Source organism: Stenella coeruleoalba (genome assembly GCF_951394435.1).
Source record: "Stenella coeruleoalba genome assembly, contig: scaffold_608, whole genome shotgun sequence".
In the NCBI taxonomy this organism is placed as follows: domain Eukaryota; kingdom Metazoa; phylum Chordata; class Mammalia; order Artiodactyla; family Delphinidae; genus Stenella; species Stenella coeruleoalba.
Window position 1 is genome coordinate 1 of NW_027646292.1, and position 26,389 is coordinate 26,389.

Sequence of the window (26,389 nt, forward strand, 5' to 3'; positions counted from 1 at the left end):
ACTTGTACTGTAAACGAGGTTCTTGTAAACAGAGCCGTTCCAAACTTTGGGGTTGCTGTGTGTTTTTGATTTTAATTTCCCTAAGCTATAGGACCATATGTGGAAGTGCCCTAGGTTCTGTTGCTTTGTTTTTTAGATGTTTCAGGAAACACCATACACTTCACCCTAGTGGTTGTTCGCAATTTACATCCCGCCCATCAGCATAACAAGGCTCCCAGTTCTCCATGGCCTGTCCTGCCTTTCTGGATTTTACCTTTTTTCAGATGGCCCTTTTGACCGGGGGGAAGTGAGACTTCATTGTAGTGCAGATTTCCTTTGCAAGCTTGCTTGGTTGGCCAAAAAGGGCGTATGCGTTTTTTCCTGAATATATTCAGGTAAAAACGCATACGCCCTTTTTGGCCAAGTGCATCATTGTGGACGTTCTGCCTCTTTTCCTATGCTTTCAATGCAATTCCAGTCTACCTCCTGAAATCGGTTTCCTGCAATTCTGCCCCGCTTTCAAGTCCTCTTGGCAGCCTTACTTCAGTCTATTTTTGGACGATAGCTGTCATTTATAACTCTGCAGGTTTGTGAATTACAGTGCCCCTGAGCTCCTTTCTTCAACTTGCTTTCTTGTGACCTGGCCGCAACACCGCAGGATGGCTTCAGGCCCTAATCTGGTTCCAGCACGGTACCCTGAGCCTTTCGTTATTTCCTTTTCCTGGTGGGAAATGAGAGTTAAATTTGCCCGTCCAGACACCTCCAGCTAGTCTCTCATTGCTTCTCGCTATTCCTGTTCATCTTCCGCAGAAATTGCAAACTGGGCCAAACAGGAGGTTAAAGGCGCTGACTCTCCAAGTGGGGAGAGTGTTAGTAAAGCGTCTGGAATGTTGCACCCGAGTACCAGGGGAGGAAAACTGAGACATATTTGAAGACGTCTCCCGTTCACATGGTTGATCATACTTGGGTTCCACATGCATGTTTTAGCTGAAGGAAGAATACCTTAAACCTGGAGAGTTAAGACCCGTGGAATGGGTACCATGCAATATGACTTCAAAGGGTCTTCATTTGCTCACCGAACCTCTCCAATCCTATCACTGCTGCGTTTATGCCCCTGTACACATGCTTGATTCTCTTTCGGAGACATAGCAAATCATAGGTTTTAAGATACTTACTAGTCAGGTACATTCTTAGGCGTTTAATATGCGGTGTTGAGTCCATTTCGTTGAGCAAGGAGTAGCTCTTGTCTATTCCATATTTGACTTAAGGAACTTTATCTGTGCTCATTTCAATCTCTGGTTTTATGCAGCACCCCAACTCACCTTTACCCTTAAGCAAGCATAAGTTGGTTTTCTAAATTTGAGACCCTGTTCTGTTCTGTAATTCAGTTCCTGTGTAGCCAAGTTTACATTCCGTGTATTACTGATATCTTATGATGTTTCTTTTTCTGTGTGACTTACTTCAGTTAGAATCATCATACCTGAATCCACTCATTGTGCTGCTAAGGGCCTGATGACACAGATTTCATTGCTGAGTGATATTGCATTGTAAGTAAATACCACAACTTCTTTATCCATTTTTCACTTTCTGCGATGTTGAACTTGTACTGTAAACGAGGTTCTTGTAAACAGAGCCGTTCCAAACTTTGGGGTGGCTGTGTGTTTTTGATTTTAATTTCCCTAAGCTATAGGACCATATGTGGAAGTGCCCTAGGTTCTGTTGCTTTGTTTTTTAGATGTTTCAGGAAACACCATACACTTCACCCTAGTGGTTGTTCGCAATTTACATCCCGCCCATCAGCATAACAAGGCTCCCAGTTCTCCATGGCCTGTCCTGCCTTTCTGGATTTTACACTTTTTTCAGATGGCCCTTTTGACCGGGGGGAAGTGAGACTTCATTGTAGTGCAGATTTCCTTTGCAAGCTTGCTTGGTTGGCCAAAAAGTGCGTATGCGTTTTTTCCTGAATATATTCAGGAAAAAACGCATACGCACTTTTTGGCCAAGTGCATCATTGTGGACGTTCTGCCTCTTTTCCTATGCTTTCAATGCAATTCCAGTCTACCTCCTGAAATCGGTTTCCTGCAATTCTGCCCCGCATTCAAGTCCTCTTGGCAGCCTTACTTCAGTCTATTTTTGGACGATAGCTGTCATTTATAACTCTGCAGGTTTGTGAATTACAGTGCCCCTGAGCTCCTTTCTTCAACTTGCTTTCTTGTGACCTGGCCGCAACACCGCAGGATGGCTTCAGGCCCTAATCTGGTTCCGGCACGGTACGCTGAGCCTTTCGTTATTTCCTTTTCCTGGTGGGAAATGAGAGTTAAATTTGCCCGTCCAGACACCTCCAGCTAGTCTCTCATTGGTTCTCGCTATTCCTGTTCATCTTCCGCAGAAATTGCAAACTGGGCCAAACAGGAGGTTAAAGGCGCTGACTCTCCAAGTGGGGAGAGTGTTAGTAAAGTGTCTGGAATGTTGCACCCGAGTACCAGGGGAGGAAAACTGAGACATATTTGAACACGTCTCCCGTTCACATGGTTGATCATACTTGGGTTCCACATGCATGTTTTAGCTGAAGGAAGAATACCTTAAACCTGGAGAGTTGAGACCCGTGGAATGGGTACCATGCAATATGACTTCAAAGGGTCTTCATTTGCTCACCGAACCTCTCCAATCCTATCACTGCTGCGTTTATGCCCGTGTACACATGCTTGATTCTCTTTTGGAGACATAGCAATCCATAGGTTTTATGATACTTACTAGTCAGGTACATTCTTAGGCGTTTAATATGGGGTGTTGAGTCCATTTCGTTGAGCAAGGAGTAGCTCTTGTCTATTCCATATTTGACTTAAGGAACTTTATCTGTGCTCATTTCAATCTCTGGTTTTATGCAGCACCCCAACTCACCTTTACCCTTAAGCAAGCATAAGTTGGTTTTCTAAATTTGAGACCCTGTTCTGTTCTGTAATTCAGTTCCTGTGTAGCCAAGTTTACATTCCGTGTATTACTGATATGTTATGATGTTTCTTTTTCTGTGTGACTTATTTCAGTTAGAATCATCATACCTGAATCCACTCATTGTGATGCTAAGGGCCTGATGACATAGATTTCATTGCTGAGTGATATTGCTTTGTAAGTAAATACCACAACTTCTTTATCCATTTTTCACTTTCTGCGATGTTGAACTTGTACTGTAAACGAGGTTCTTGTAAACAGAGGCGTCCCAAACTTTGGGGTGGCTGTGTCTTTTTGATTTTAATTTCCCTAAGCTATAGGACCATAAGTGGCAGTGCCCTAGGCTCTGTTGCTTTGTTTTTTAGATGTTTCAGGAAACACCATACACTTCTCCCCAGTGGCTGTTGGCAATTTACATCCCGCCCATCAGCATAACAAGGCTCCCAGTTCTCCATGGCCTGTCCTGCCTTTCTGGATTTTACACTTTTTTCAGATGGCCCTTTTGACCGGGGGGAAGTGAGACTTCATTGTAGTGCAGATTTCCTTTGCAAGCTTGCTTGGTTGGCCAAAAAGGGCGTATGCGTTTTTTCCTGAATATATTCAGGAAAAAACGCATACGCCCTTTTTGGCCAAGTGCATCATTGTGGACGTTCTGCCTCTTTTCCTATGCTTTCAATGCAATTCCAGTCTACCTCCTGAAATCGGTTTCCTGCAATTCTGCCCCGCTTTCAAGTCCTCTTGGCAGCCTTACTTCAGTCTATTTTTGGACGATAGCTGTCATTTATAACTCTGCAGGTTTGTGAATTACAGTGCCCCTGAGCTCCTTTCTTCAACTTGCTTTCTTGTGACCTGGCCGCAACACCGCAGGATGGCTTCAGGCCCTAATCTGGTTCCGGCCCGGCATGCTGAGCCTTTGGTTAATTCCTCTTCCTGTTGGGAAATGAGAGTTAAATTTGCCCGTCCAGACACCTCCAGCTAGCCTCTCATTGGTTCTCGCTATTCCTGTTCATCTTCCGCAGAAATTGCAAACTGGGCCAAACAGGAGGTTAAAGGCGCTGACTCTCCAAGTGGGGAGAGTGTTAGTAAAGCGTCTGGAATGTTGCACCCGAGTACCAGGGGAGGAAAACTGAGACATATTTGAACACGTCTCCCGATCACATGGTTGATCATACTCTAGGTTCCACATGCATGTTTTAGCTGAAGGAAGAATACCTTAAACCTGGGTAGTTGAAACCCGTGGAATGGGTACCATGCAATATGACTTCAAAGGGTCTTTATTTGCTCACCGAACCTCTCCAATCCTATCACTGCTGCGTTTATGCCCCTGTACACATGCTTGATTCTCTTTCGGAGACATAGCAATCCATAGGTTTTAAGATACTTACTAGTCAGGTACATTCTTAGGCGTTTAATATGGGGTGTTGAGTCCATTTCGTTGAGCAAGGAGTAGCTCTTGTCTATTCCATATTTGGCTTAAGGAACTTTATCTGTGCTCATTTCAATCCCTGGTTTTATGCAGCACCCCAACACACCTTTCCCCTTAAGCAAGAATAAGTTGGTTTTCTAAATTTGAGACCCTGTTCTGTTCTGTAATTCAGTTCCTGTGTAGCCAAGTTTACATTCCGTGTATTACTGATATCTTATGATGTTTCTTTTTCTGTGTGACTTATTTCAGTTAGAATCATCATACCTGAATCCACTCATTGTGCTGCTAAGGGCCTGATGACACAGAATTCATTGCTGAGTGATATTGCATTGTAAGTAAATACCACAACTTCTTTATCCATTTTTTACTTTCTGCGATGTTGAACTTGTACTGTAAACGAGGTTCTTGTAAACAGAGCCGTTCCAAACATTGGGGTTGCTGTGTGTTTTTGATTTTAATTTCCCTAAGCTATAGGACCATATGTGGAAGTGCCCTAGGTTCTGTTGCTTTGTTTTTTAGATGTTTCAGGAAACACCATACACTTCACCCTAGTGGTTGTTCGCAATTTACATCCCGCCCATCAGCATAACAAGGCTCCCAGTTCTCCATGGCCTGTCCTGCCTTTCTGGATTTTACACTTTTTTCAGATGGCCCTTTTGACCGGGGGGAAGTGAGACTTCATTGTAGTGCAGATTTCCTTTGCAAGCTTGCTTGGTTGGCCAAAAAGGGCGTATGCGTTTTTTCCTGAATATATTCAGGAAAAAACGCATACGCCCTTTTTGGCCAAGTGCATCATTGTGGACGTTCTGCCTCTTTTCCTATGCTTTCAATGCAATTCCAGTCTACCTCCTGAAATCGGTTTCCTGCAATTCTGCCCCGCATTCAAGTCCTCTTGGCAGCCTTACTTCAGTCTATTTTTGGACGATAGCTGTCATTTATAACTCTGCAGGTTTGTGAATTACAGGACCCCTGAGCTCCTTTCTTCAACTTGCTTTCTTGTGACCTGGCCGCAACACCGCAGGATGGCTTCAGGCCCTAATCTGGTTCCGGCACGGTACGCTGAGCCTTTCGTTATTTCCTTTTCCTGGTGGGAAATGAGAGTTAAATTTGCCCGTCCAGACACCTCCAGCTAGTCTCTCATTGCTTCTCGCTATTCCTGTTCATCTTCCGCAGAAATTGCAAACTGGGCCAAACAGGAGGTTAAAGGCGCTGACTCTCCAAGTGGGGAGAGTGTTAGTAAAGCGTCTGGAATGTTGCACCCGAGTACCAGGGGAGGAAAACTGAGACATATTTGAACACGTCTCCCGTTCACATGGTTGATCATACTTGGGTTCCACATGCATGTTTTAGCTGAAGGAAGAATACCTTAAACCTGGAGAGTTAAGACCCGTGGAATGGGTACCATGCAATATGACTTCAAAGGGTCTTCATTTGCTCACCGAACCTCTCCAATCCTATCACTGCTGCGTTTATGCCCCTGTACACATGCTTGATTCTCTTTCGGAGACATAGCAATCCATAGGTTTTAAGATACTTACTAGTCAGGTACATTCTTAGGCATTTAATATGCGGTGTTGAGTCCATTTCGTTGAGCAAGGAGTAGCTCTTGTCTATTCCATATTTGACTTAAGGAACTTTATCTGTGCTCATTTCAATCTCTGGTTTTATGCAGCACCCCAACTCACCTTTACCCTTAAGCAAGCATAAGTTGGTTTTCTAAATTTGAGACCCTGTTCTGTTCTGTAATTCAGTTCCTGTGTAGCCAAGTTTACATTCCGTGTATTACTGATATCTTATGATGTTTCTTTTTCTGTGTGACTTACTTCAGTTAGAATCATCATACATGAATCCACTCATTGTGCTGCTAAGGGCCTGATGACACAGATTTCATTGCTGAGTGATATTGCTTTGTAAGTAAATACCACAACTTCTTTATCCAGTTTTCACTTTCTGCAATGTTGAACTTGTACTGTAAACGAGGTTCTTGTAAACAGAGCCGTTCCAAACTTTGGGGTGGCTGTGTCTTTTTGATTTTAATTTCCCTAAGCTATAGGACCATAAGTGGAAGTGCCCTAGGTTCTGTTGCTTTGTTTTTTAGATGTTTCAGGAAACACCATACACTTCTCCCGAGTGGTTGTTGGCAATTTACATCCCGCCCATCAGCATAAAAAGGCTCCCAGTTCTCCATGGCCTGTCCTGCCTTTCTGGATTTTACACTTTTTTCAGATGGCCCTTTTGACCGGGGGGAAGTGAGACTTCATTGTAGTGCAGATTTCCTTTGCAAGCTTGCTTGGTTGGCCAAAAAGGGCGTATGCGTTTTTTCCTGAATATATTCAGGAAAAAACGCATACGCCCTTTTTGGCCAAGTGCATCATTGTGGACGTTCTGCCTCTTTTCCTATGCTTTCAATGCAATTCCAGTCTACCTCCTGAAATCGGTTTCCTGCAATTCTGCCCCGCTTTCAAGTCCTCTTGGCAGCCTTACTTCAGTCTATTTTTGGACGATAGCTGTCATTTATAACTCTGCAGGTTTGTGAATTACAGTGCCCCTGAGCTCCTTTCTTCAACTCGCTTTCTTGTGACCTGGCCGGAACACCGCAGGATGGCTTCAGGCCCTAATCTCTTTCTGGCCCGGCACGCTGAACCTTTGGTTAATTCCTCTTCCTGGTGGGAAATGAGAGTTAAATTGCCCGTCCAGACACCTCCAGCTAGCCTCTCATTGGTTCTCGCTATTCCTGTTCATCTTCCGCAGAAATTGCAAACTGGGCCAAACAGGAGGTTAAAGGCGCTGACTCTCCAAGTGGGGAGAGTGTTAGTAAAGCGTCTGGAATGTTGCACCCGAGTACCAGGGGAGGAAAACTGAGACATATTTGAACACGTCTCCCGTTCACATGGTTGATCATACTTGGGTTCCACATGCATGTTTTAGCTGAAGGAAGAATACCTTAAACCTGGAGAGTTGAGACCCGTGGAATGGGTACCATGCAATATGACTTCAAAGGGTCTTCATTTGCTCACCGAACCTCTCCAATCCTATCACTGCTGCGTTTATGCCCCTGTACAGATGCTTGATTCTCTTTTGGAGACATAGCAATCCATAGGTTTTATGATACTTACTAGTCAGGTACATTCTTAGGCGTTTAATATGCGGTGTTGAGTCCATTTCGTTGAGCAAGGAGTAGCTCTTGTCTATTCCATATTTGACTTAAGGAACTTAATCTGTGCTCATTTCAATCTCTGGTTTTATGCAGCACCCCAACTCACCTTTACCCTTAAGCAAGCATAAGTTGGTTTTCTAAATTTGAGACCCTGTTCTGTTCTGTAATTCAGTTCCTGTGTAGCCAAGTTTACATTCCGTGTATTACTGATATGTTATGATGTTTCTTTTTCTGTGTGACTTATTTCAGTTAGAATCATCATACCTGAATCCACTCATTGTGATGCTAAGGGCCTGATGACATAGATTTCATTGCTGAGTGATATTGCTTTGTAAGTAAATACCACAACTTCTTTATCCATTTTTCACTTTCTGCGATGTTGAACTTGTACTGTAAACGAGGTTCTTGTAAACAGAGGCGTCCCAAACTTTGGGGTGGCTGTGTCTTTTTGATTTTAATTTCCCTAAGCTATAGGACCATAAGTGGCAGTGCCCTAGGCTCTGTTGCTTTGTTTTTTAGATGTTTCAGGAAACACCATACACTTCTCCCCAGTGGCTGTTGGCAATTTACATCCCGCCCATCAGCATAACAAGGCTCCCAGTTCTCCATGGCCTGTCCTGCCTTTCTGGATTTTACACTTTTTTCAGATGGCCCTTTTGACCGGGGGGAAGTGAGACTTCATTGTAGTGCAGATTTCCTTTGCAAGCTTGCTTGGTTGGCCAAAAAGGGCGTATGCGTTTTTTCCTGAATATATTCAGGAAAAAACGCATACGCCCTTTTTGGCCAAGTGCATCATTGTGGACGTTCTGCCTCTTTTCCTATGCTTTCAATGCAATTCCAGTCTACCTCCTGAAATCGGTTTCCTGCAATTCTGCCCCGCTTTCAAGTCCTCTTGGCAGCCTTACTTCAGTCTATTTTTGGACGATAGCTGTCATTTATAACTCTGCAGGTTTGTGAATTACAGTGCCCCTGAGCTCCTTTCTTCAACTTGCTTTCTTGTGACCTGGCCGCAACACCGCAGGATGGCTTCAGGCCCTAATCTGGTTCCGGCCCGGCATGCTGAGCCTTTGGTTAATTCCTCTTCCTGTTGGGAAATGAGAGTTAAATTTGCCCGTCCAGACACCTCCAGCTAGCCTCTCATTGGTTCTCGCTATTCCTGTTCATCTTCCGCAGAAATTGCAAACTGGGCCAAACAGGAGGTTAAAGGCGCTGACTCTCCAAGTGGGGAGAGTGTTAGTAAAGCGTCTGGAATGTTGCACCCGAGTACCAGGGGAGGAAAACTGAGACATATTTGAACACGTCTCCCGATCACATGGTTGATCATACTCTAGGTTCCACATGCATGTTTTAGCTGAAGGAAGAATACCTTAAACCTGGGTAGTTGAAACCCGTGGAATGGGTACCATGCAATATGACTTCAAAGGGTCTTCATTTGCTCACCGAACCTCTCCAATCCTATCACTGCTGCGTTTATGCCCCTGTACACATGCTTGATTCTCTTTCGGAGACATAGCAATCCATAGGTTTTAAGATACTTACTAGTCAGGTACATTCTTAGGCGTTTAATATGGGGTGTTGAGTCCATTTCGTTGAGCAAGGAGTAGCTCTTGTCTATTCCATATTTGGCTTAAGGAACTTTATCTGTGCTCATTTCAATCTCTGGTTTTATGCAGCACCCCAACTCACCTTTCCCCTTAAGCAAGCATAAGTTGGTTTTCTAAATTTGAGACCCTGTTCTGTTCTGTAATTCAGTTCCTGTGTAGCCAAGTTTACATTCCGTGTATTACTGATATCTTATGATGTTTCTTTTTCTGTGTGACTTATTTCAGTTAGAATCATCATACCTGAATCCACTCATTGTGCTGCTAAGGGCCTGATGACACAGATTTCATTGCTGAGTGATATTGCTTTGTAAGTAAATACCACAACTTCTTTATCCATTTTTCACTTTCTGCGATGTTGAACTTGTACTGTAAACGAGGTTCTTGTAAACAGAGCCGTTCCAAACTTTGGGGTGGCTGTGTCTTTTTGATTTTAATTTCCCTAAGCTATAGGACCATAAGTGGAAGTGCCCTAGGTTCTGTTGCTTTGTTTTTTAGATGTTTCAGGAAACACCATACACTTCTCCCGAGTGGTTGTTGGCAATTTACATCCCGCCCATCAGCATAACAAGGCTCCCAGTTCTCCATGGCCTGTCCTGCCTTTCTGGATTTTACACTTTTTTCAGATGGCCCTTTTGACCGAGGGGAAGTGAGACTTCATTGTAGTGCAGATTTCCTTTGCAAGCTTGCTTGGTTGGCCAAAAAGGGCGTATGCGTTTTTTCCTGAATATATTCAGGAAAAAACGCATACGCCCTTTTTGGCCAAGTGCATCATTGTGGACGTTCTGCCTCTTTTCCTATGCTTTCAATGCAATTCCAGTCTACCTCCTGAAATCGGTTTCCTGCAATTCTGCCCCGCTTTCAAGTCCTCTTGGCAGCCTTACTTCAGTCTATTTTTGGACGATAGCTGTCATTTATAACTCTGCAGGTTTGTGAATTACAGTGCCCCTGAGCTCCTTTCTTCAACATGCTTTCTTGTGACCTGGCCGCAACACCGCAGGATGGCTTCAGGCCCTAATCTGGTTCCGGCACGGCACGCTGAGCCTTTGGTTATTTCCTCTTCCTGGTGGGAAATGAGAGTTAAATTTGCCCGTCCAGACACCTTCAGCTAGCCTCTCATTGGTTCTCGCTATTCCTGTTCATCTTCCGCAGAAATTGCAAACTGGGCCAAACTGGAGGTTAAAGGCGCTGACTCTCCAAGTGGGGAGAGTGTTAGTAAAGCGTCTGGAATGTTGCACCCGAGTACCAGAGGAGGAAAACTGAGACATATTTGAACACGTCTCCCGTTCACATGGTTGATCATACTTGGGTTCCACATGCATGTTTTAGCTGAAGGAAGAATACCTTAAACCTGGAGAGTTGAGACCCGTGTAATGGGTACCATGCAATATGACTTCAAAGGGTCTTCATTTGCTCACTGAACCTCTCCAATCCTATCACTGCTGCGTTTATGCCCCTGTACACATGTTTGATTCTCTTTTGGAGACATAGCAATCCATAGGTTTTCCGATACTTACTAGTCAGGTACATTCTTAGGCGTTTAATATGCGGTGTTGAGTCCATTTCGTTGAGCAAGGAGTAGCTCTTGTCTATTCCATATTTGACTTAAGGAACTTTATCTGTGCTCATTTCAATCTCTGTTTTTATGCAGCACCCCACCTCACCTTTCCCCTTAAGCAAGCATAAGTTGGTTTTCTAAATTTGAGACCCTGTTCTGTTCTGTAATTCAGTTCCTGTGTAGTCAAGTTTACATTCCATGTATTACTGATATCTTATGATGTTTCTTTTTCTGTGTGACTTATTTCAGTTAGAATCATCATACCTGAATCCACTCATTGTGCTGCTAAGGGCCTGATGACATAGATTTCATTGCTGAGTGATATTGCTTTGTAAGTAAATACCACAACTTCTTTATCCATTTTTCACTTTCTGCGATGTTGAACTTGTACTGTAAACGAGGTTCTTGTAAACAGATGCGTCCCAAACTTTGGGGTGGCTGTGTCTTTTTGATTTTAATTTCCCTAAGCTATAGGACCATAAGTGGCAGTTCCCTAGGCTCTGTTGCTTTGTTTTTTAGATGTTTCAGGAAACACCATACACTTCTCCCCAGTGGCTGTTGGCAATTTACATCCCGCCCATCAGCATAACAAGGCTCCCAGTTCTCCATGGCCTGTCCTGCCTTTCTGGATTTTACACTTTTTTCAGATGGCCCTTTTGACCGGGGGGAAGTGAGACTTCATTGTAGTGCAGATTTCCTTTGCAAGCTTGCTTGGTTGGCCAAAAAGGGCGTATGCGTTTTTTCCTGAATATATTCAGGAAAAAACGCATACGCCCTTTTTGGCCAAGTGCATCATTGTGGACGTTCTGCCTCTTTTCCTATGCTTTCAATGCAATTCCAGTCTACCTCCTGAAATCGGTTTCCTGCAATTCTGCCCCACTTTCAAGTCCTCTTGGCAGCCTTACTTCAGTCTATTTTTGGACGATAGCTGTCATTTATAACTCTGCAGGTTTGTGAATTACAGTGCCCCTGAGCTCCTATCTTCAACTCGCTTTCTTGTGACCTGGCCGCAACACCGCAGGATGGCTTCAGGCCCTAATCTGGTTCCGGCCCGGCACGCTGAGCCTTTGGTTAATTCCTCTTCCTGGTGGGAAATGAGAGTTAAATTTGCCCGTCCAGACACCTCCAGCTAGCCTCTCATTGGTTCTCGCTATTCCTGTTCATCTTCCGCAGAAATTGCAAACTGTGCCAAACAGGAGGTTAAAGGCGCTGACTCTCCAAGTGGGGAGAGTGTTAGTAAAGCGTCTGGAATGTTGCACCCGAGTACCAGGGGAGGAAAACTGAGACATATTTGAACATGTCTCCCGAACACATGGTTGATCATACTCTAGGTTCCACATGCATGTTTTAGCTGAAGGAAGAATACCTTAAACCTGGGTAGTTGAAACCCGTGGAATGGGTACCATGCAATATGACTTCAAAGGGTCTTCATTTGCTCACCGAATCTCTCCAATCCTATCACTGCTGCGTTTATGCCCCTGTACACATGCTTGATTCTCTTTCGGAGACATAGCAATCCATAGGTTTTAAGATACTTACAAGTCAGGTACATTCTTAGGCGTTTAATATGCAGTGTTGAGTCCATTTCGTTGAGCAAGGAGTAGCTCTTGTCTATTCCATATTTGGCTTAAGGAACTTTATCTGTGCTCATTTCAATCTCTGGTTTTATGCAGCACCCGAACTCACCTTTACCCTTAAGCAAGCATAAGTTGTTTTTCTAAATTTGAGACCCTGTTCTGTTCTGTAATTCAGTTCCTGTGTAGCCAAGGTTCCATTCCGTGTATTACTGATATCTTATGATGTTTCTTTTTCTGTGTGACTTATTTCAGTTAGAATCATCATAGCTGAATCCACTCATTGTGCTGCTAAGGGCCTGATGACATAGATTTCATTGCTGAGTGATATTGCTTTGTAAGTGAATACCACAACTTCTTTATCCATTTTTCACTTTCTGCGATGTTGAACTTGTACTGTAAACGAGGTTCTTGTAATCAGAGCCGTTCCAAACTTTGGGGTGGCTGTGTCTTTTTGATTTTAATTTCCCTATGCTATAGGACCATAAGTGGAAGTGCCCTAGGCTCTGTTGCTTTGTTTTTTAGATGTTTCAGGAAACACCATACACTTCTCCCAAGTGTCTGTTGGCAATTTACATCCCGCCCATCAGCATAACAAGGCTCCCAGTTCTCAATGGCCTGTTGCCTTTCTGGATTTTACACTTTTTTCAGATGGCCCTTTTGACCGGGGGGAAGTGAGACTTCATTGTAGTGCAGATTTCCTTTGCAAGCTTGCTTGGTTGGCCAAAAAGGGCGTATGCGTTTTTTCCTGAATATATTCAGGAAAAAACGCATACGCCCTTTTTGGCCAAGTGCATCATTGTGGACGTTCTGCCTCTTTTCCTATGCTTTCAATGCAATTCCAGTCTACCTCCTGAAATCGGTTTCCTGCAATTCTGCCCCGCTTTCAAGTCCTCTTGGCAGCCTTACTTCAGTCTATTTTTGGACGATAGCTGTCATTTATAACTCTGCAGGTTTGTGAATTACAGTGCCCCTGAGCTCGTTTCTTCAACTCGCTTTTTGTGACCTGGCCGCAACACCGCAGGATGGCTTCAGGCCCTAATCTGTTTCTGGTACGGCACGCTGAGCCTTTGGTTATTTCCTCTTCCTGGTGGGAAATGAGAGTTAAATTTGCCCGTCCAGACACCTCCAGCTAGCCTCTCATTGGTTCTCGCTATTCCTGTTCATCTTCCGCAGAAATTGCAAACTGGGCCAAACAGGAGGTTAAAGGCGCTGACTCTCCAAGTGGGGAGAGTGTTAGTAAAGCGTCTGGAATGTTGCACCCGAGTACCAGGGGAGGAAAACTGAGACATATTTGAACACGTCTCCCGATCACATGGTTGATCATACTCTAGGTTCCACATGCATGTTTTAGCTGAAGGAAGAATACCTTAAACCTGGGTAGTTGAAACCCGTGGAATGGGTACCATGCAATATGACTTCAAAGGGTCTTCATTTGCTCACCGAACCTCTCCAATCCTATCACTGCTGCGTTTATGCCCCTGTACACATGCTTGATTCTCTTTCGGAGACATAGCAATCCATAGGTTTTAAGATACTTACTAGTCAGGTACATTCTTAGGCGTTTAATATGGGGTGTTGAGTCCATTTCGTTGAGCAAGGAGTAGCTCTTGTCTATTCCATATTTGGCTTAAGGAACTTTATCTGTGCTCATTTCAATCTCTGGTTTTATGCAGCACCCCAACTCACCTTTACCCTTAAGCAAGAATAAGTTGGTTTTCTAAATTTGAGACCCTGTTCTGTTCTGTAATTCAGTTCCTGTGTAGCCAAGTTTACATTCCGTGTATTACTGATATCTTATGATGTTTCTTTTTCTGTGTGACTTATTTCAGTTAGAATCATCATACCTGAATCCACTCATTGTGCTGCTAAGGGCCTGATGACACAGATTTCATTGCTGAGTGATATTGCTTTGTAAGTAAATCCCACAACTTCTTTATCCATTTTTCACTTTCTGCGATGTTGAACTTGTACTGTAAACGAGGTTCTTGTAAACAGAGCCGTTCCAAACTTTGGGGTGGCTGTGTCTTTTTGATTTTAATTTCCCTAAGCTATAGGACCATAAGTGGAAGTGCCCTAGGTTCTGTTGCTTTGTTTTTTAGATGTTTCCGGAAACACCATACACTTCTCCCGAGTGTCTGTTGGCAATTTACATCCCGCCCATCAGCATAACAAGGCTCCCAGTTCTCCATGGCCTGTCCTGCCTTTCTGGATTTTACACTTTTTTCAGATGGCCCTTTTGACCGGGGGGAAGTGAGACTTCATTGTAGTGCAGATTTCCTTTGCAAGCCTGCTTGGTTGGCCAAAAAGGGCGTATGCGATTTTTCCTGAATATATTCAAGAAAAAACGCATACCTCCTTTTTGGCCAAGTGCATCATTGTGGACGTTCTGCCTCTTTTCCTATGCTTTCAATGCAATTCCAGTCTACCTCCTGAAATCGGTTTCCTGCAATTCTGCCCCGCTTTCAAGTCCTCTTGGCAGCCTTACTTCAGTCTATTTTTGGACGATAGCTGTCATTTATAACTCTGCAGGTTTGTGAATTACAGTGCCCCTGAGCTCCTTTCTTCAACTTGCTTTCTTGTGACCTGGCCGCAACACCGCAGGAAGGCTTCAGGCCCTAATCTGGTTCCGGTACGGCACGCTGAGCCTTTGGTTATTTCCTCTTCCTGGTGGGAAATGAGAGTTAAATTTGCCCGTCCAGACACCTTCAGCTAGCCTCTCATTGGTTCTCGCTATTCCTGTTCATCTTCCGCAGAAATTGCAAACTGGGCCAAACAGGAGGTTAAAGGCGCTGACTCTCCAAGTGGGGAGAGTGTTAGTAAAGCGTCTGGAATGTTGCACCCGAGTACCAGGGGAGGAAAACTGAGACATATTTGAACACGTCTCCCGTTCACATGGTTGATCATACTTGAGTTCCACATGCATGTTTTAGCTGAAGGAAGAATACCTTAAACCTGGAGAGTTGAGACCCGTGGAATGGGTACCATGCAATATGACTTCAAAGGGTCTTCATTTGCTCACCGAACCTCTCCAATACTATCACTGCTGCGTTTATGCCCCTGTACACATGCTTGATTCTCTTTGGAGACATAGCAATCCATAGGTTTTACGATACTTACTAGTCAGGTACATTCTTAGGCGTTTAATATGCGGTGTTGAGTCCATTTCGTTGAGCAAGGAGTAGCTCTTGTCTATTCCATATTTGACTTAAGGAACTTTATCTGTGCTCATTTCAATCTCTGGTTTTATGCAGCACCCCACCTCACCTTTACCCTTAAGCAAGCATAAGTTGGTTTTCTAAATTTGAGACCCTGTTCTGTTCTGTAATTCAGTTCCTGTGTAGCCAAGTTTACATTCCATGTATTACTGATATCTTATGATGTTTCTTTTTCTGTGTGACTTATTTCAGTTAGAATCATCATACCTGAATCCACTCATTGTGATGCTAAGGGCCTGATGACATAGATTTCATTGCTGAGTGATATTGCTTTGTAAGTAAATACCACAACTTCTTTATCCATTTTTCACTTTCTGCGATGTTGAACTTGTACTGTAAACGAGATTCTTGTAAACAGAGGCGTCCCAAACTTTGGGGTGGCTGTGTCTTTTTGATTTTAATTTCCCTAAGCTATAGGACCATAAGTGGCAGTGCCCTAGGTTCTGTTGCTTTGTTTTTTAGGTGTTTCAGGAAACACCATACACTTCTCCCGAGTGTCTGTTGGCAATTTACATCCCGCCCATCAGCATAACAAGGCTCCCAATTCTCCATGGCCTGTCCTGCCTTTCTGGATTTTACACTTTTTTCAGATGGCCCTTTTGACCGGGGGGAAGTGAGACTTCATTGTAGTGCAGATTTCCTTTGCAAGCTTGCTTGGTTGGCCAAAAAGGGCGTATGCGTTTTTTCCTGAATATATTCAGGAAAAAACGCATACGCCCTTTTTGGCCAAGTGCATCATTGTGGACGTTCTGCCTCTTTTCCTATGCTTTCAATGCAATTCCAGTCTACCTCCTGAAATCGGTTTCCTGCAATTCTGCCCCGCTTTCAAGTCCTCTTGGCAGCCTTACTTCAGTCTATTTTTGGACGATAGCTGTCATTTATAACTCTGCAGGTTTGTGAATTACAGTGCCCCTGAGCTCCTTTCTTCAACTCGCTTTCTTGTGACCTGGCCGCAACACCGCAGGATGGCTTCAGGCCCTAATCTGGTTCCGGCCCGGCACGCTGAGCCTTTGGTTAATTCCTCTTCCTGGTGGGAAATGAGAGTTAAATTTGCCCGTCCAGACACCTCCAGCTAGCCTCTCATTGGTTCTCGCTATTCCTGTTCTTCTTCCGCAGAAATTGCAAACTGTGCCAAACAGGAGGTTAAAGGCGCTGACTCTCCAAGTGGGGAGAGTGTTAGTAAAGCGTCTGGAATGTTGCACCCGAGTACCAGGGGAGGAAAACTGAGACATATTTGAACATGTCTCCCGAACACATGGTTGATCATACTCTAGGTTCCACATGCATGTTTTAGCTGAAGGAAGAATACCTTAAACCTGGGTAGTTGAAACCCGTGGAATGGGTACCATGCAATATGATTTCAAAGGGTCTTCATTTGCTCACCGAACCTCTCCAATCCTATCACTGCTGCGTTTATGCCCCTGTACACATGCTTGATTCTCTTTCAGAGACATAGCAATCCATAGGTTTTAAGATACTTACAAGTCAGGTACATTCTTAGGCGTTTAATATGCGGTGTTGAGTCCATTTCGTTGAGCAAGGAGTAGCTCTTGTCTATTCCATATTTGGCTTAAGGAACTTTATCTGTGCTCATTTCAATCTCTGGTTTTATGCAGCACCCGAACTCACCTTTACCCTTAAACAAGCATTAGTTGTTTTTCTAAATTTGAGACCCTGTTCTGTTCTGTAATTCAGTTCCTGTGTAGCCAAGGTTCCATTCCGTGTATTACTGATATCTTATGATGTTTCTTTTTCTGTGTGACTTATTTCAGTTAGAATCATCATACCTGAATCCACTCATTGTGCTGCTAAGGGCCTGGTTACATAGATTTCATTGCTGAGTGATATTGCTTTGTAAGTGAATACCACAACTTCTTTATCCATTTTTCACTTTCTGCGATGTTGAACTTGTACTGTAAACGAGGTTGTTGTAAACAGAGCCGTTCCAAACTTTGGGGTGGCTGTGTCTTTTTGATTTTAATTTCCCTATGCTATAGGACCATAAGTGGAAGTGCCCTAGGCTCTGTTGCTTTGTTTTTTAGATGTTTCAGGAAACACCATACACTTCTCCCAAGTGTCTGTTGGCAATTTACATCCCGCCCATCAGCATAACAAGGCTCCCAGTTCTCAATGGCCTGTCCTGCCTTTCTGGATTTTACACTTTTTTCAGATGGCCCTTTTGACCGGGGGGAAGTGAGACTTCATTGTAGTGCAGATTTCCTTTGCAAGCTTGCTTGGTTGGCCAAAAAGGGCGTATGCGTTTTTTCCTGAATATATTCAGGAAAAAACGCATACGCCCTTTTTGGCCAAGTGCATCATTGTGGACGTTCTGCCTCTTTTCCTATGCTTTCAATGCAATTCCAGTCTACCTCCTGAAATCGGTTTCCTGCAATTCTGCCCCGCTTTCAAGTCCTCTTAGCAGCCTTACTTCAGTCTATTTTTGGACGATAGCTGTCATTTATAACTCTGCAGGTTTGTGAATTACAGTGCCCCTGAGCTCCTTTCTTCAACTCGCTTTCTTGTGACCTGGCCGCAACACCGCAGGATGGCTTCAGGCCCTAATCTGGTTCCGGTATGGCGCGCTGAGCCTTTGGTTATTTCCTCTTCCTGGTGGGAAATGAGAGTTAAATTTGCCCGTCCAGACACCTCCAGCTAGCCTCTCATTGGTTCTCGCTATTCCTGTTCATCTTCCGCAGAAATTGCAAACTGGGCCAAACAGGAGGTTAAAGGCGCTGACTCTCCAAGTGGGGAGAGTGTTAGTAAAGCGTCTGGAATGTTGCACCCGAGTACCAGGGGAGGAAAACTGAGACATATTTGAACACGTCTCCCGATCACATGGTTGATCATACTCTAGGTTCCACATGCATGTTTTAGCTGAAGGAAGAATACCTTAAACCTGGGTAGTTGAAACCCGTGGAATGGGTACCATGCAATATGACTTCAAAGGGTCTTCATTTGCTCACCGAACCTCTCCAATCCTATCACTGCTGTGTTTATGCCCCTGTACACATGCTTGATTCTCTTTTGGAGACATAGCAATCCATAGGTTTTACGATACTTACTAGTCAGGTACATTCTTAGGCGTTTAATATGCGATGTTGAGTCCATTTCGTTGAGCAAGGAGTAGCTCTTGTCTATTCCATATTTCACTTAAGGAACTTTATCTGTGCTCATTTCAATCTCTGGTTTTATGCAGCACCCCACCTCACCTTTACCCTTAAGCAAGCATAAGATGGTTTTCTAAATTTGAGACCCTGTTCTGTTCTGTAATTCAGTTCCTGTGTAGCCAAGTTTACATTCCGTGTATTACTGATATCTTATGATGTTTCTTTTTCTGTGTGACTTATTTCAGTTAGAATCATCATACCTGAATCCACTCATTGTGATGCTAAGGGCCTGATGACATAGATTTCATTGCTGAGTGATATTGCTTTGTAAGTAAATACCAAAACTTCTTTATCCAGTTTTCACTTTCTGCGATGTTGAACTTGTACTGTAAACGAGGTTCTTGTAAACAGAGGTGTCCCAAACTTTGGGGTGGCTGTGTCTTTTTGATTTTAATTTCCCTAAGCTATAGGACCATAAGTGGCAGTGCCCTAGGCTCTGTTGCTTTGTTTTTTAGATGTTTCAGGAAACACCATACACTTCTCCCGAGTGTCTGTTGGCAATTTACATCCCGCCCATCAGCATAACAAGGCTCCCAGTTCTCCATGGCCTGTCCTGCCTTTCTGGATTTTACACTTTTTTCAGATGGCCCTTTTGACCGGGGGGAAGTGAGTCTTCATTGTAGTGCAGATTTCCTTTGCAAGCTTGCTTGGTTGGCCAAAAAGGGCGTATGCGTTTTTTCCTGAATATATTCAGGAAAAAACGCATACGTCCTTTTTGGCCAAGTGCATCATTGTGGACGTTCTGCCTCTTTTCCTATGCTTTCAATGCAATTCCAGTCTACCTCCTGAAATCGGTTTCCTGCAATTCTGCCCCGCTTTCAAGTCCTCTTGGCAGCCTTACTTCAGTTTATTTTTGGACGATAGCTGTCATTTATAACTCTGCAGGTTTGTGAATTACAGTGCCCCTGAGCTCCGTTCTTCAACTCGCTTTCTTTTGAGCTGGCCGCAACACCACAGGATGGCTTCAGGCCCTAATCTGGTTCCGGTACGGCATGCTGAGCCTTTGTTTATTTCCTCTTCCTGGTGGGAAATGAGAGTTAAATTTGCCCGTCCAGACACCTCCAGCTAGCCTCTCATTGGTTCTCGCTATTCCTGTTCATCTTCCGCAGAAATTGCAAACTGGGCCAAACAGGAGGTTAAAGGCGCTGACTCTCCAAGTGGGGAGAGTGTTAGTAAAGCGTCTGGAATGTTGCACCCGAGTACCAGGGGAGGAAAACTGAGACATATTTGAACACGTCTCCCGTTCACATGGTTGATCATACTTGGGTTCCACATGCATGTTTTTGCTGAAGGAAGAATACCTTAAACCTGGGTAGTTCAGACCCGTGTAATGGGTACCATGCAATATGACTTCAAAGGGTCTTCATTTGCTCACCGAACCTCTCCAATCCTATCACTGCTGTGTTTATGCCCCTGTACACATGCTTGATTCTCTTTTGGAGACATAGCAATCCATAGGTTTTACGATACTTACTAGTCAGGTACATTCTTAGGCGTTTAATATGCGATGTTGAGTCCATTTCGTTGAGCAAGGAGTAGCTCTTGTCTATTCCATATTTGACTTAAGGAACTTTATCTGTGCTCATTTCAATCTCTGGTTTTATGCAGCACCCCACCTCACCTTTACCCTTAAGCAAGCATAAGTTGGTTTTCTAAATTTGAGACCCTGTTCTGTTCTGTAATTCAGTTCCTGTGTAGCCAAGTTTACATTCCGTGTATTACTGATATCTTATGATGTTTCTTTTTCTGTGTGACTTATTTCAGTTAGAATCATCATACCTGAATCCACTCATTGTGATGCTAAGGGCCTGATGACATAGATTTCATTGCTGAGTGATATTGCTTTGTAAGTAAATACCACAACTTCTTTATCCATTTTTCACTTTCTGCGATGTTGAACTTGTACTGTAAACGAGGTTCTTGTAAACAGAGGTGTCCCAAACTTTGGGGTGGCTGTGTCTTTTTGATTTTAATTTCCCTAAGCTATAGGACCATAAGTGGCAGTGCCCTAGGCTCTGTTGCTTTGTTTTTTAGATGTTTCAGGAAACACCATACACTTCTCCCCAGTGGCTGTTGGCAATTTACATCCCGCCCATCAGCATAACAAGGCTCCCAGTTCTCCATGGCCTGTCCTGCCTTTCTGGATTTTACACTTTTTTCAGATGGCCCTTTTGACCGGGGGGAAGTGAGACTTCATTGTAGTGCAGATTTCCTTTGCAAGCTTGCTTGGTTGGCCAAAAAGGGCGTATGCGTTTTTTCCTGAATATATTCAGGAAAAAACGCATACGCCCTTTTTGGCCAAGTGCATCATTGTGGACGTTCTGCCTCTTTTCCTATGCTTTCAATGCAATTCCAGTCTACCTCCTGAAATCGGTTTCCTGCAATTCTGCCCCGCTTTCAAGTCCTCTTGGCAGCCTTACTTCAGTCTATTTTTGGACGATAGCTGTCATTTATAACTCTGCAGGTTTGTGAATTACAGTGCCCCTGAGCTCCTTTCTTCAACTCGCTTTCTTGTGACCTGGCCGCAACACCGCAGGATGGCTTCAGGCCCTAATCTGGTTCCGGCCCGGGACGCTGAGCCTTTGGTTAATTCCTCTTCCTGGTGGGAAATGAGAGTTAAATTTGCCCGTCCAGACAACTCCAGCTAGCCTCTCATTGGTTCTCGCTATTCCTGTTCTTCTTCCGCAGAAATTGCAAACTGGGCCAAACAGGAGGTTAAAGGCGCTGACTCTCCAAGTGGGGAGAGTGTTAGTAAAGTGTCTGGAATGTTGCACCCGAGTACCAGGGGAGGAAAACTGAGACATATTTGAACATGTCTCCTGAACACATGGTTGATCATACTCTAGGTTCCACATGCATGTTTTAGCTGAAGGAAGAATACCTTAAACCTGGGTAGTTGAAACCCGTGGAATGGGTACCATGCAATATGACTTCAAAGGGTCTTCATTTGCTCACCGAACCTCTCCAATCCTATCACTGCTGCGTTTATGCCCCTGTACACATGCTTGATTCTCTTTCGGAGACATAGCAATCCATAGGTTTTAAGATACTTACAAGTCAGGTACATTCTTAGGCGTTTAATATGCGGTGTTGAGTCCATTTCGTTGAGCAAGGAGTAGGTCTTGTCTATTCCATATTTGGCTTAAGGAACTTTATCTGTGCTCATTTCAATCTCTGGTTTTATGCAGCACCCCAACTCACCTTTACCCTTAAGCAAGCATAAGTTGTTTTTCTAAATTTGAGACCCTGTTCTGTTCTGTAATTCAGTTCCTGTGTAGCCAAGGTTCCATTCCGTGTATTACTGATATCTTATGATGTTTCTTTTTCTGTGTGACTTATTTCAGTTAGAATCATCATACCTGAATCCACTCATTGTGCTGCTAAGGGCCTGATGACATAGATTTCATTGCTGAGTGATATTGCTTTGTAAGTGAATACCACAACTTCTTTATCCATTTTTCACTTTCTGCGATGTTGAACTTGTACTGTAAACGAGGTTCTTGTAAACAGAGCTGTTCCAAACTTTGGGGTGGATGTGTCTTTTTGATTTTAATTTCCCTATGCTATAGGACCATAAGTGGAAGTGCCCTAGGCTCTGTTGCTTTGTTTTTTAGATGTTTCAGGAAACACCATACACTTCTCCCCAGTGTCTGTTGGCAATTTACATCCCGCCCATCAGCATAACAAGGCTCCCAGTTCTCAATGGCCTGTTGCCTTTCTGGATTTTACACTTTTTTCAGATGGCCCTTTTGACCGGGGGGAAGTGAGACTTCATTGTAGTGCAGATTTCCTTTGCAAGCTTGCTTGGTTGGCCAAAAAGGGCGTATGCGTTTTTTCCTGAATATATTCAGGAAAAAACGCATACGCCCTTTTTGGCCAAGTGCATCATTGTGGACGTTCTGCCTCTTTTCCTATGCTTTCAATGCAATTCCAGTCTACCTCCTGAAATCGGTTTCCTGCAATTCTGCCCCGCTTTCAAGTCCTCTTGGCAGCCTTACTTCAGTCTATTTTTGGACGATACCTGTCATTTATAACTCTGCAGGTTTGTGAATTACAGTGCCCCTGAGCTCCTTTCTTCAACTCGCTTTCTTGTGACCTGACCGCAACACCGCAGGATGGCTTCAGGCCCTAATCTGGTTCCGGTACGGCACACAGAGCCTTTGGTTATTTCCTCTTCCTGGTGGGAAATGAGAGTTAAATTTGCCCGTCCAGACACCTCCAGCTAGTCTCTCATTGGTTCTCGCTATTCCTGTTCATCTTCCGCAGAAATTGCAAACTGGGCCAAACAGGAGGTTAAAGGCGCTGACTCTCCAAGTGGGGAGAGTGTTAGTAAAGCGTCTGGAATGTTGCACCCGAGTACCAGGGGAGGAAAACTGAGACATATTTGAACACGTCTCCCGATCACATGGTTGATCATACTCTAGGTTCCACATGCATGTTTTAGCTGAAGGAAAAATACCTTAAACCTGGGTAGTTGAAACCCGTGGAATGGGTACCATGCAATATGACTTCAAAGGGTCTTCATTTGCTCACCGAACCTCTCCAATCCTATCACTGCTGCATTTATGCCCCTGTACACATGCTTGATTCTCTTTCGGAGACATAGCAATCCATAGGTTTTAAGATACTTACTAGTCAGGTACATTCTTAGGCGTTTAATATGGGGTGTTGAGTCCATTTCGTTGAGCAAGGAGTAGCTCTTGTCTATTCCATATTTGGCTTAAGGAACTTTATCTGTGCTCATTTCAATCTCTGGTTTTATGCAGCACCCCAACTTACCTTTACCCTTAAGCAAGAATAAGTTGGTTTTCTAAATTTGAGACCCTGTTCTGTTCTGTAATTCAGTTCCTGTGTAGCCAAGTTTACATTCCGTGTATTACTGATATCTTATGATGTTTCATTTTCTGTGTGACTTATTTCAGTTAGAATCATCATACCTGAATCCACTCATTGTGCTGCTAAGGGCCTGATGACACAGATTTCATTGCTGAGTGATATTGCTTTGTAAGTAAATACCACAACTTCTTTATCCATTTTTCACTTTCTGCGATGTTGAACTTGTACTGTAAACGAGGTTCTTGTAAACAGAGCCGTTCCAAACTTTGGGGTGGCTGTGTCTTTTTGATTTTAATTTCCCTAAGCTATAGGACCATAAGTGGCAGTGCCCTAGGTTCTGTTGCTTTGTTTTTTAGATGTTTCAGGAAACACCATACACTTCTCCCGAGTGGTTGTTGGCAATTTACATCCCGCCCATCAGCATAACAAGGCTCCCAGTTCTCCATGGCCTGTCCTGCCTTTCTGGATTTTACACTTTTTTCAGATGGCCCTTTTGACCGGGGGGAAGTGAGTCTTCATTGTAGTGCAGATTTCCTTTGCAAGCTTGCTTGGTTGGCCAAAAAGGGCGTATGCGTTTTTTCCTGAATATATTCAGGAAAAAACGCATACGCCCTTTTTGGCCAAGTGCATCATTGTGGACGTTCTGCCTCTTTTCCTATGCTTTCAATGCAATTCCAGTCTACCTCCTGAAATCGGTTTCCTGCAATTCTGCCCCACTTTCAAGTCCTCTTGGCAGCCTTACTTCAGTTTATTTTTGGACGATAGCTGTCATTTATAACTCTGCAGGTTTGTGAATTACAGTGCCCCTGAGCTCCTTTCTTCAACTCGCTTTCTTGTGACCTGGCCGCAACACCGCAGGATGGCTTCAGGCCCTAATCTGGTTCCGGTACGGCGCGCTGAGCCTTTGGTTATTTCCTCTTCCTGGTGGGAAATGAGAGTTAAATTTGCCCGTCCAGACACCTCCAGCTAGCCTCTCATTGGTTCTCGCTATTCCTGTTCATCTTCCGCAGAAATTGCAAACTGGGCCAAACAGGAGGTTAAAGGGACTGACTCTCCAAGTGGGGAGAGTGTTAGTAAAGCGTCTGGAATGTTGCACCCGAGTACCAGGGGAGGAAAACTGAGACATATTTGAACACGTCTCCCGATCACATGGTTGATCATACTCTAGGTTCCACATGCATGTTTTAGCTGAAGGAAGAATACCTTAAACCTGGGTAGTTGAAACCCGTGGAATGGGTACCATGCAATATGACTTCAAAGGGTCTTCATTTGCTCACCGAACCTCTCCAATCCTATCACTGCTGCGTTTATGCCCCTGTACACATGCTTGATTCTCTTTCGGAGACATAGCAATCCATAGGTTTTAAGATACTTACTAGTCAGGTACATTCTTAGGCGTTTAATATGGGGTGTTGAGTCCATTTCATTGAGCAAGGAGTAGCTCTTGTCTATTCCATATTTGGCTTAAGGAACTTTATCTGTGCTCATTTCAATCTCTGGTTTTATGCAGCACCCCAACTCACCTTTACCCTTAAGCAAGAATAAGTTGGTTTTCTAAATTTGAGACCCTGTTCTGTTCTGTAATTCAGTTCCTGTGTAGCCAAGTTTACATTCCGTGTATTACTGATATCTTATGATGTTTCTTTTTCTGTGTGACTTATTTCAGTTAGAATCATCATACCTGAATCCACTCATTGTGCTGCTAAGGGCCTGATGACACAGATTTCATTGCTGAGTGATATTGCTTTGTAAGTAAATACCACAACTTCTTTATCCATTTTTCACTTTCTGCGATGTTGAACTTGTACTGTAAACGAGGTTCTTGTAAACAGAGACGTCCCAAACTTTGGGGTGGCTGTGTCTTTTTGATTTTAATTTCCCTAAGCTATAGGACCATAAGTGGCAGTGCCCTAGGTTCTGTTGCTTTGTTTTTTAGATGTTTCAGGAAACACCATACACTTCTCCCAAGTGTCTGTTGGCAATTTACATCCCGCCCATCAGCATAACAAGGCTCCCAATTCTCCATGGCCTGTCCTGCCTTTCTGGATTTTACACTTTTTTCAGATGGCCCTTTTGACCGGGGGGAAGTGAGACTTCATTGTAGTGCAGATTTCCTTTGCAAGCTTGCTTGGTTGGCCAAAAAGGGCGTATGCGTTTTTTCCTGAATATATTCAGGAAAAAACGCATACGCCCTTTTTGGCCAAGTGCATCATTGTGGACGTTCTGCCTCTTTTCCTATGCTTTCAATGCAATTCCAGTCTACCTCCTGAAATCGGTTTCCTGCAATTCTGCCCCGCTTTCAAGTCCTCTTGGCAGCCTTACTTCAGTCTATTTTTGGACGATAGCTGTCATTTATAACTCTGCAGGTTTGTGAATTACAGTGCCCCTGAGCTCCTTTCTTCAACTCGCTTTCTTGTGACCTGGCCGCAACACCGCAGGATGGCTTCAGGCCCTAATCTGGTTCCGGCCCGGCACGCTGAGCCTTTGGTTAATTCCTCTTCCTGGTGGGAAATGAGAGTTAAATTTGCCCGTCCAGACACCTCCAGCTAGCCTCTCATCGGTTCTCGCTATTCCTGTTCATCTTCCGCAGAAATTGCAAACTGTGCCAAACAGGAGGTTAAAGGCGCTGACTCTCCAAGTGGGGAGAGTGTTAGTAAAGCGTCTGGAATGTTGCACCCGAGTACCAGGGGAGGAAAACTGAGACATATTTGAACATGTCTCCCGAACACATGGTTGATCATACTCTAGGTTCCACATGCATGTTTTAGCTGAAGGAAGAATACCTTAAACCTGGGTAGTTGAAACCCGTGGAATGGGTACCATGCAATATGACTTCAAAGGGTCTTCATTTGCTCACCGAACCTCTCCAATCCTATCACTGCTGCGTTTATGCCCCTGTACACATGCTTGATTCTCTTTCAGAG

The 26,389-nt window shown here is 43.9% G+C and overlaps 1 long non-coding RNA gene across 1 annotated transcript in view; it reads left to right on the plus strand.

Annotated features, from left to right (window-relative positions):
- The first annotated feature begins 1,480 nt into the window (after positions 1-1,480).
- Positions 1,481-26,389, plus strand: part of LOC307181202 — a 48,991-nt gene continuing 24,082 nt past the window's right edge. Inside the window, exon 1 of the long non-coding RNA XR_013826099.1 lies at positions 1,481-1,526. This is a non-coding gene — a long non-coding RNA (uncharacterized lncRNA). The remainder of the gene's footprint in view (positions 1,527-26,389) is intronic.